At 49.1% G+C, this 11,687-nt stretch overlaps 1 long non-coding RNA gene across 1 annotated transcript in view; it reads left to right on the plus strand.

Moving 5' to 3' along the window:
* Nucleotides 1–11,687, plus strand: part of LOC146591413 (uncharacterized) — a 40,756-nt gene that overhangs the window by 26,110 nt on the left and 2,959 nt on the right. The window lies entirely within an intron of this gene.

Raw genomic sequence — 11,687 nt, forward strand, 5'->3', positions numbered from 1 at the left:
AATCTTCTGATCTCATACGGTCCCCTGGAAATACAAAGTCCTGATACGTGTTTGAGTCTAATGTGGACTGTATTTTATGACAAATCAGGAGGTACTTGTGGACGAAAAATAAGTGCTCTGAGTAAGAAGTCATGTATTTTTCATTTGGAGCCTGAGTGCAGAGAACTGAGTTGTCTAAAAGGATATTTAAAATAAAAATTCCTCTGAGTTGGAGGAATACCAGAAATTGTCACAAATGAGCAAGATCCATGTGACTTTCAGTGCAGTGATTTTTTTTAATTCTGTTGTAATCTGCTCCCAGATATAATTCTTATTTTTGTCCCTACTCTTCTCCTTTGCTTATTGTGAGCTAATGCTTCCTTTGACCAACAATTTTTAGACTAGCTGAACAGGCTGTAGATAGCCATAGATTTTCCTTATCACATTTTTATTACTTTCTCCTTTTTCTGAAGCTTGCCATTTTACAAATTGTCCTTCATCAGCGCTAATGCATCTCTTCAAAATGGAAGCACTTTTCCCTTTAGCAGTTCTCAGAAAGCGGCCAAAACACCTGCAGATGCTGATGGGTTTTAAAAGAGGAAAATCAAATGTTGTCTCCGCCAGAAGGCTGTTCAATTAACTTTTCCTGCTGGGAATTATTAGTCCTGAGGCCATGCTGCTGGGATAGATCATTTCTTAGCATCGATGCTAAACGAATTAGGACTTTGTTGGTAGCAGAGGGGAATTTACCAGAACACAACAACCCCAAACTCTTCTCTCAGGAAAGCACTAAATACATTGTCAAACTTTTATGCATTTTTTTGTATTTGAATCTTTGGCAAAATCTTGAGAAAATCATTGTTATTTGAACCTGATCATGTTTTTAAACAACAGAACACTGTTGGCTTGCTCACTCCTAGTACAAGAGAGACATCGAGCTACTGGAGAGTCCAGCATAGGGCTATGAAGATGATCCGAGGGCTGGAGCACCTGCCCTRCGAGGAACGGCTGCGAGAGCTGGGGCCTCTTCAGCCTGGGGAAGAGAAGACTGAGGGGGGATCTGATCAATGTGCACAAGTACCTGAAGGGAGGGTGTCAAGGGGACAGGGACAAACTCTTTTCAGTTGTCCCACGTGACAGGACAAGAGGCAGTGGGCAAAATTGAAGCACAGGAAGCTCTGCCTGAACATGAGGGGGAATTTCTTCACTGTGAGGGTGACGGAGCACTGGAACAGGTTGCCCAGAGAGGTTGTGGAGTCTCCTTCTCTGGAGATATTCAAGGCCCATCTGGATGCAATTCTGTCTACCATGCTCTAGGTGACCCTGCTGAGCAGGGAGGTTGGACTAGATGATCTCCAGAGGTCCCTTCCAACCTTACCCGTTCTGTGATTCTTAACCAATGCCCTACGAATAAGCTCTTCTGCAAGGTAATGGTGCGGATGTTTTCACCAGTTCTGATACCAGCGGTTGATTGCTATGTCTGGCCTTGTCTGATGAACGTGATGCATGACCAGATCATTGGCTGTATTTAACAGACATAACTCGCAGTCCTGCTGAATCAGTGGCTCACTGTGCCTAGCCTACGCTTGGTGCAATATATTACGTGCTCGTAACACACTGTTCTGTGTGTAGGACGAAGGTGGCAGCACGCTTGTGGGAGCAGCGGTGCCGTTTATCCCATCTACCAAGACGGCGTCACGGGCTCATTTACCAGCTCTTTTCGGCTCTCACATGAGTTTCTCAGGCATTTAACATGCATAATTTTGCCAGTCCTGAGATGTGCAATCCTGGGATGATGCATTAAATGCATAATGTATGTTGTGTAAAAATTATAAACCTCAAGGACTATTCTTGTCCTGTTAGGCCTAAACCTCCAAGGCCAAGGCAAAGGGGCAAGAAAGAGAAAGAAATCAGGGATTTTGGTAGGATCATTGTGTGCATTTTTATATATATACATATATRTGTGTGTGTGTATATAGACTTAGCTGCAGTGGCTTATTGTTGCGGGAGAGGTTTGGGAAGAGGCACTGCTCCCAGGCTGTTGGTACGTGTTTTCGCTCTCAGCCCTCCACGCTGATCTGTGGTCGTCCTGGGAATTACAGGGAAGACGATGCAGTTTTCTTGTGGGAACTTATTCTGCAGAGGGCAGCAACGAGAAAAGCGGTTGAAAGGAAAGCAGAAGCGGCAAAGCTGCGCTGCGAGGGGCTGCGGCCGCCCGGCAAGGGCAGCGCGGCGCGCGTGCACCGAGCCCGTGCCGGGAAGCGCCGCGGGCGCCTGCCTGGCGCCGCAGCGAGCTGCACCTCCGGCCTCGGAAACGCCTCTTGCAATCACTSTGATTTGCCCATTCTTTGGGGTTTTTTCCTGCTTTGATTTGGGAAGGTGATCTTCCTCTTACAGCTAGGCACATGCTTAACTGCTCGGTGAAGCTGCGCTTCCCRGGGCAATCGCACCCAGAGCAGCTGCTCCTGCAGATGCTTTACTTGTTGGATCTCCTAACTAGTCTTCTGCTGGTAAAAATGTGTCATATTCCTTATAAATCACCAGCAGAATAACATTATGTATCTTCTGTGTTTTAATTACTGGAAAACCCCCTGGAATCTCAAGATGGCATGATACGGTTTGTAGCTAGGCTTTGGTTTGGGTTCAGATGCCTTACTCGGTCAAAATCGGCCCTGAAATTCTGCAGAACTGGTCTGAATGAGGCATGCTGGATGCCGTTTATCACCAGCGCGCGCTGTGGGCAATCGCACGTACTCGGCTATCTTTGCTGCGTACAATCTGGGAAAACAAACGGAGCCAGATATATCACAGGCGAAGCCACGCGGTAAGATAAATCCTCGCTCTCAAAATTAACTGGGCAGTAAAGCGTGTTGTTTTTCATTAAGCGTCCAGAAGACGGGGCTGGGTGAGGTATTTGTTCTGCTCGGTGAAGCGACGGCCACGAAGAACGCCGCTCCGGGCTGGCTTTGCTCCGCCGGGCGTCTTGCACCGACAGCCGCGCTGCAGGAATTGAAGGGGGAAGATGCTCCCGGGGCKTCCTAAGAACGGACGCGTAAGGACACCCCCCCAGAAGCTAGGGGAGGCGGCGGTCCGGCCCCGGCGATTTCGGCACCCCCCGTGTCGCAGCGAAGGCAGCGGGGTCAGCGGTTACCACGACAGTTAAACATCGCGGTGCAATCCCCCCAGCGAAATGTCCCCTGAGCTGGTGTTTTGCTCCTAGGCCTGTGTTCTCCAGACTGCTGGAGCTAGCTTGCGTTTCCCCGAGTCCGTCCCAGCGGGGCCGCGTTGCGTAGCCGGGGCAGCACCCGCCCGGCCGCGTTCCCTGTCAGAAAGGCCCTGTGTTACAGGCTGCACAAAGTGGATAGCTTTGTGCAGTGGAAAAATGCATTTATAGCACGTAGTTTATTGCAGTCTGAGCCACTTCTCCTTTAAAGAACCRTGAGTACAGATGGTTGCGTTATAGAAGCTAATAGACAGTGAGCAATAGGCAGAAGTGTTTTAACAAAAAATGCAAACTGTGTAAGACAACTTGGTTTGCTTTTGGTATAATGATAGAATTATGGACCAAGACATTCCTTTTTCCGCACTGGAAACCTGTCGGGGGATGCAGGCGCAGAACTGCTGGGGTGGACGAAAGCGAGAAGGGCAGGTCGTCTGTTCCCGGGGCGGCAAGGCTGGCTTAGCATGCCGGAGCCCGCCCTCGAGTGTTTCCTGGGCAAAACCGGCTCTCAGCTAGATCATAAGTTAAGTGAAAAATACCCGCTGATTTTAGGGAACAAGAAGGACCCAGAAGTTTGYCTCCAAACTTCTGCCAAACCCCACAGGAACGTCTTCTGAAACATGAGCTCAAAATTAATTAAAACTTCTCTGTGAGCGTAAGCTGATGTRATTTGCTTGGAGAAAGAGATGAAGGCAGGATGTCAGCATGGCTTTGCCGGATGGTAAGACAGAGATCAGCAGTAAGCTATGGTTTTTATACTCCGAAGGAGGGGAGAGAAAACAGCGTATTAACACAGCTCGTGGATGTGCTGAACTGGTGAAGGCTGACAAAGCACCGCTAGCACAGTGCGACCCAAAGCTCGGGTGTGCATCCTGTTTACYGTCTTCCTCCCAGGTTTTATTTGCAAATGCAATCACAAATGTGTTTTCTTTTTCACATAAATCATGTGAGCCTGTCAGCTGGGAAATCGCAGACAATGTGGCTCCAGGCTTCGCATAAAGGTTCCCTTGGACAGGCAGAAAAAACGCCAATAAAAATATCTTCAGGCTTTTTTCTTTGCAGATTACCTTCTAAKAGTCTCCATAAAGCATTATGGATCATGCCGCCATGGTTCGGCTGAAGCGGGTGGTGCCATTCGTATCAGCTGCGATGAGGCCAGGTTTTTGTGGAAAACAGGCAGGTGGACCAACTCTTTATTTTGATCCAAAATGCAAAGTTTCTTAGTCGAGTATTTCAAGAGAGAGAGAGAGCATCGTTGAACAGCTTTAATGACTTTATGGCAACTGCCCTTTCCAYGGGGAAGTTCTGCTGCTGCGGGTTTATTTTTGTGCTGAGAAGTAAATGCAGAAGTGTCCCTCTGAAGGCTGGAGGACACGGCTCCCCGCGCGCAGGTCCTCGCTTCTTCCCCGTGTGACAAGTGTGCTCCCTTTAGATTTCCACATCCTGGGAGGCTCCGGAATAAACATTATGTAAGGGGACGACAGAGAAATCCCCGAAGTTCTTGAGCTTTGGGATGTTTGTACTCCAGAAGCGAGCACTGAGCTTTGGGGCCGTTGCGGTGGGTTCCCRTGACGCCTTGTCCGTGGACCGTGCTCCTTTGCTGCCGTCCGTAGCCAGCTTGTACTGACGCCGGGGAGTAGCGTTACTCTCAGATGAAAGGCTTGAAATACAGCTTTCACTGCAGCCAGCTTTCACTGCAGTCGGAATTTGGCGTTTGATTTGTTGTTTTTCCTCTGATAAGGCTCCTTTGAAGGATGTGGCATTTTGTACAGTTACCAAAATGGAAAATTCCCGCCGCAAATGAGCCTTGAGGAGTTGATTAGAAACGAGCATTTTGAACAATCTCGCACTGCTGCTCACCTCTGTGGTGAGACCTGAGGTGCTGYGACTCTGCAGAGGTAACGAAAAGCAATTTTGTGAATTCCTTAATAATGTCTTCAGCCTAATTGACAGCTCCGAAATGCATGTGCAACTGTTTGCTGCTTCCCGAATTACGCTTCCCGTCGGCAAAGCCAGCCCCCCATCGCTCTTCCCAGCAGATCTCTTCAGGATCAAGAGAAATGAAGAGTAAGGCAGTCTGTGCGCAGAAATGGAGACTCTTCAAGGTGCTCACCTTTACCTAGATCCATTCRCGTATTTTCTTGAGCCGGTGCAAAGATTGCCGTGATCAAACCTCTGGGAACTAGATTCACACTGAAAACTTCCAAGTCAATAAGAAAGAGGAAAATATAGCTGCCATTTACTTAAGCCTTAAAAGTTTAGTGTTTAATATTCACGGCTATCTGACTGTGTCAGGTATGTGTATTTTTCTTCTTCTGTTGTCAAGACTATAAAAGATGTGAGGAAAAGAACCAGAATGCTCTGATTTCTGCACATTAAAATCAGACTGTTGGATCAATAACTCTTAGCTATACCTATGTTTAACTAGCAAATTGGGAAGATACTGTTCTGATAAGATCAGTCTGTTTGTTTATTTTTCTCTTAAGCCTTTTTAATTTTTATTACTTAAGCAGAGACGAGTGACTTGTTGATTTTGTGCCCTTTGACTTTCAGCTCGTCGTTCCTCAGCGTTCCTTAGGGATCATCAGAGGGSCCTCGGGCAAACAGGACGTGTCCGTAACGTGATTCCACCCAGGGCTCCTTGACTCTAGCTTAGGAAAACTTACGATCCATCTACTTGAGCCTATGCTAGCGAGGGTTTTTCTTCACTTTCACAGAACATATTACCCAGCGATGTGCCACTACACGTTCCGTTTAGTCATTTATATCGACATTCTCTAGGTTTTGACTGATTCTTAGGGAATAAAAGCATAAAACTGAGCAGTGGTGGAAGGGAGCAAGGAACCGTGTTCCTGCCACCTGCGTCTTGAGGAAGACGTTTGCAAAGCCGTCGGGCGAGCTGGGCGCTAGCTGACCCGGCTGAGCGACGAGCGCCTGTGGGTCGGGGTCTTCCGGCTCCCGGTGCGCGAGACGCTGATGCAGCTGCTAGTGCTGCTTCATGGACAGCTGGTCAGAGAAGAACTTCATGATAAGAGACCTCGGAATAAATACATTTTCAGGACATAAATTGCCATTTGATCCCTGAAATAAAAAGGTGTGGAAGTGACAAGTGGTTCCAGATGCATATCCAGTGGGATATGCTGGTAGGGTTATGGATGTTYGCTTACGTACGTAAAATGCCCGTTTGGCTGAAGTAAGAGCTGTCACTTGTCCAATTAATATGCTGCGATGTGTAGCCATGGAAGACTGCAGTGGTTTCTGTTGCGTGCTAAGCGGTGGCTGCTGTCCTCGAGAGCACAAAGCRACGCGGGGAGACAAAATCCCAAATAATAGGGGAGGAAAATACCCGTGCTGCTGTTTGCACCCTGCAGACCGCTGCAGACGTTGCCGTGCGGGGACGTCTGCTTCAGTGGCACCTGCGGCCAAGGCTTTGGCTATGACATTGCRTCGACGGTGGCTGGTGGCACCTCTCAACGTGCTAGTAGCGTGTATAGTCAGAAAACGGTATTTCCGCGTCTGCAGCAGGCTGCAGCTGTCTGCGCCTGTGGTTTAGGCAGCGCTGGTCCCTTTCTGCCAGGTTTTAGGCTGTTTATCCAAACAACCCGGCAGTTGCTAGGGATGCTGCCTCAACTCGTTGTAATTACCGGCCGCGGAAAGATTTCCTTCCTCGCGAGGCTCTCGGGCGAGCGCGCGCCGCCTCGGCGCCCGCGGTCAGCGCCGGTCTCCGGCCGCGCGCTTGCAGGGGGACCTCYGTTCCCCAGCAGAGGCCCTGGGTCCTGCCGGCGCCTCGCGAGGACGCTCGGGCTGGCGCCTCGTCGTGCCGAGTCGGGCGAGAAGGCGCCTGGGGGTTGTCTGCAGCCCTGCGGGGGCTTGTGGAAAGCGTTCAGCGAATCTGAAAATGGCCAAACGAGCATAAGCTCGTTTGAGCACGCTCATTTGCATTTTTATGCTCGCACAGTGCAGTCCTCCTTGTATCTGTATTTGCAGAACACGCAGCATTATATTAACAAAAGAAGGGCTAAAGAGAGACCACTTAAAGGAAGAAGGAGGAGCCCGAGTGCTAACAGTGCTTTCTTAGTTGCAAGGGACGAAGCTGCTGCACGCCCTGCCTCCCAAACCCACGATTTCAGGGCTATTTTCCGCCCGCTTTCTCACTCCCCGGATGCTCTTTGGGGCCTGCCCATTCCCTCATGCTGCTCTTACACGGCACTAAACGTAGGCTTGTGCTCTCCCTTGGAGAAACGCTTCGYGCATGCTCTTATGCTCATGGCTGTCCTGGAGGCATCTCTTGTGCTTTCCAACCTGTACCTTGCATCTTTGCTCCCATGTATTTTCTTATGCATGAAAAACTGGCCTGAAAATATTCCTAGTCCACCCCTTTTCCTCTTCAGACTTTCCTAAAGCCTATGCAAATCCTTGTAGGAGGTTGGCTGGGTGGTATGTTGTGACACCGAAGGGTGGCTCTCATGGATGCTTYGTACTTCTCTTGACTACACACTGAACAGTGTGGTTCCCCTCCAGGAGATTTTTGGTTTTTTCTCTTACAGTTGCTTCATGGCCAGTCTTTCATTTCTATGTGCTTGTACAGCAAGGGAGCACTGTTTTCAGACTCAAGCACTTACATTAAGCATAGACAAAATAATTAGTAAATTTTTACTATTTCAACTTGTTTTATATAGTACCTGGTATCTTGCTGTAGCATTGGCTTTGTGAAAAGCTCCTGGCTTTCGCTAACGTGGCAGAGAGGACTGTTGTAATTGCGTGAAATACTCCTGGGACTACAGGAAATAGCAGATAGAATCTGAAAATGCCATTTATTAAAATGACTCCCCCCCACACACATAATCTTAGCGATGAGGGTGTGTCCCTACCAGATATTACCGCTTCATTTTTTTTAAAGGAGCTTTCATCATCTTTGCATTCTAGGGGTCAGACTTCCGTGGGCGTRTTCTCCGTTTCGATAACGGGTGAAAACGCCTCAGCAGCCGTCCCTTTTCTTTCGCCCTCCCTGCCGGACCCGCTGCGGGGCCGCGGGCTCCTGAGCTCGGCGCGCTCCTCTCCCCGTTCCTCGAGCGGCGTTACGGGCTTTCTGCCCTGGGCGACCCGAAAACCCAAGGGGGCCGAGGACGCGTTTTATCCCCCTGCACGTTGTTGCTGTAAACGCAGACAGTCGCCTCGGCGCCGCTCCGCGGCTGGGGTCCCGGCTGGCCGGGGCGGTGTTGGGGTGCAGCACGGACGGAGGGCGGGCGGGCGCCTCTGCCGCTGTCCCGACGGATGAGCTGTCGGCCGAGCGCTGCGGGCCTCCTCGGAAGGCGCGGAGCAGCCTTGCGCAGGGAAGGAGCAGCCCCTGGTCGCTGATTTGGTGCTGGACACCTGACGGGCTTTGAGCGAACTCTTTGGCCCCTTTCCCGGGACCGTTCCCTCCCGCAGGCCAGCCGGAGCCGGACGGTGGTGCTTGAGCCTCGCCGTGAAACGGGATGAGAACGTGCCGTAAGGCGTGCTGCAAAAAAATGTCGTTTTAGGAGAAGGAGTCTGTCTGGAAGAATCAGTCCGTTTTATTTCCCCCCGCTTCTTTCGGGCGGTGCGGATGCAGTCCTGTCGTTGCCTGCTTGGCGGCAGCTTTTACTCGCAGCCCCTCGTTAACAGTTGCCTTGTTTTGCCAAGCTGTCTTTTAAATTCTGTTTTATTAGAGCAATGGTGCTGAGAAAATACCTCACCTACGCAGTAAAAGCAGGTGTTTAACRCGAAAAACAGTGATCTCCTAACAGTGGGGTAAACAGCTCTGTTTTATTAGTAGATGTGCGGGGACGTAAGGGCGAAGGCAGCCTGTGTCTGCCTGAAACGCTAGATATTTGGGTCGGCGAAGGCGGTGAACGAGGGTGAACGCTGCGCGGCCGGGGCTCTTGGGGCCAGCGAGCTGCTTCCGCACGTGTTCTTCCCTCCCGCTCTGGGTTTCCTGTGTCTATTTCCCTGCTTTGTGACCAAAATCAAACGTAGGATGCAAAATTTGAGAGTTCCAGTCCTGTCAAAATTGCGACGCTCATAATCTATATTTCTTGACTCTGATCTTGTATGCGGGGATATTAATTTCTATATAGCATAGTTTATTTTTTTCCCATTTTTTCAGGTCCCACTAAAGGGATAGGCTCTGTCTGTCTGAGATGTTCGTTTCTGTTGACTGAGCAGCCTCGTGTTTCGTTTCAGCAAAATGCAGCTGCCAGGTGCAGAAATGGCTCTTAAGTTCCTGGGCCAGATCTCCATAATGGCTAARCAAAAGCCCTTTGGACCCAGCAGGGATAAAGGATAAACTGATTGGCTTAATAAACCAAAATATGTTAATTTTGTGGGTGTTAATGTCACCTTTGAGAGTGTGAGCTAGAGTTCGTATGGGAGCTTGGAGAGTTTGTTGGATGGCGGTGCTGCTTTAGGTTTAAAATGCAGCACTGAACTTCGCACGTGCTCAACTGTAGTTAGACGTTTTTCTTCTGATTTACACTCTGGTGACTGGCCTGTAGTCGACTGCAGTAATGGCGATTTGAAAACGGCAGCACGGTGGGTATGACTTTTGTAGCTCTGTTGGCTCGAAAAGCTTGCTTTTGYGGAGGTAAGACATCGTGGCAGAAGTTCTTAAAATGCGTAATTGGGACTGATTATGTAAAACTAACTCCGAAAGTTTAGCCGCTTACAGAAGCAGAAGTAAATGGAATGCTAAAAATATTTGCTGTGAGATAATCTGGAAAAAGGGGAGCCTGATGAGCATATAATTTTGTCATTAGATGATGGGGGGGGAGAGAGGAGGATTTGAGGAAAAAAGGGAAAAAAAAAGGCAAAAAGACCGCGCCCGCCGCAGGTGGACTTGGTGCAGTGTGGCAGGGGGCCCTCGTGCCCCCCGCTGCGAGCGCAGCGCAGGAGGCGGCGCGGGGGCGCTGAGCCGACGCCGGCGGCGCGGCGAAGCCGGGCGATGGAGCGGCGGTGCCGGCGTCCCCGCCGACGCGGCGGCCGTGCGGGGGCCGGGTGAGACCCGCGCTGGGCTGGCCGCCGCGCCCCGGGGCTGCCCTCGCGGAGGGGGACCCTGCTGCCTGTCGGGCGGGCGAGAGCTGAGAGGTGTACCGCTTATCGGACCTTTCTCTAAACCTCTCTGCAACAAGGAGAGGCAGAGTATAATGCCAAAAAAAGAAACGCAGTTCAGTGGTTTTATTCACCTCTAGAAGTAATAAACTAGTCAGAACAAAATGCTATTTCATTACAATGTCTCTTATTTTGTTTTTTCATTCCCAAAATGTAATTTATATAGTGACAGAAGTAAATATCAATCTTCAAATTACTCTCAGCAGTGCAATACCAGTATGCGTTACAGCTCTCATAACATGCTTGGTATTTTTTTCTGGCTCGGTTAGCTTTGCAGTGTAATACTGAGTAGTGCTTACACGTATTTCTGAGCAATGTGTGCTGTAAAACTGCAATATAAATCAAATCCTGTGAGTGCAATGAAAGCCTACTGCTTTTCTGACTTTGTTATTCCTGTTTCAATTTCTTATGCCATGGTTTGTGGAAAAAGATTCTTTTGAAATCCAACCTGATTTTTGCTAGGTCTGTTTCAGCCTAGTTTGGAAAGGAAAGGTGTGTTTATTGCAAATACAGGCCCCTTGCATATATTTAGTAGCAGAGCAACTGAGTAATGTGCATAATCTTCTGGATATCTTTTATTAAATGGTGGGGGCTTTGGTTGGGTGTGGGGAGGTTTGTTTTTATTTATTTATTTATTTATTTTTCTGGGTTTTTTTTCTTTCTTTCTTTGCTAAAATGCTACAGGTCAGAAAATGAGTCTTCAGAGGCAGGAACTGATTTGTGCTGGAAGTGACTGCCGTGCTTCCTGCAGATGCTATCACTTCTTCACTCACCAGGATGCTTAAAATAAGGACTCAAGGCTGGGCTCATTAGGTGAAAAGATCCATTAAGGAGAAACGTGCTCGAGATAGTCAAATAAATTACTAGGCTGAAGACTGATATCAATCTGTGACATAATTTTATATATGCAAAGAGCTTCATTAAGGTAAATATATGTTATCAGCAGTATGCACAAAGTAGTCAAAATCTTGAATGAGAACTTTGATTTATGAAATCTGGTTTTGAATCTGCTGGTACACGGGAAATACCTTGTGGATCATGTCTGTGTTTGTGTCGCTGCCCTTCCGACAGGAGCGGTGAGGAGGAATTAATGATGCAGAGCCTGAGCGCAGTGCAAATAAGGCTCGGACATTAGTGAAAAACAAGCGGACGGGCAGCGAAAGGCAAGTGCTCGTTCCCAGAGCCGCAGCGCCGGCGGCAGCCGCTGGCCGCGTCGCTCCCGGCTCTGCGGCCCGTGTGCGCGCCGATTCCCAACAGTTTTATAGCGTGCTGGGCGGCAGTAAAGGCAACGTAAGCCTTTGCAGAGCCGATGTAAGCCCTATCTTAAAAAAAAAAAAATAAAATAAAATAAAAAAGAAAA

This window comes from Rhea americana, unplaced genomic scaffold (assembly GCF_003343005.1).
Source record: "Rhea americana isolate MKP2758 unplaced genomic scaffold, rheAme1 scaffold_372, whole genome shotgun sequence".
In the NCBI taxonomy this organism is placed as follows: domain Eukaryota; kingdom Metazoa; phylum Chordata; class Aves; order Rheiformes; family Rheidae; genus Rhea; species Rhea americana.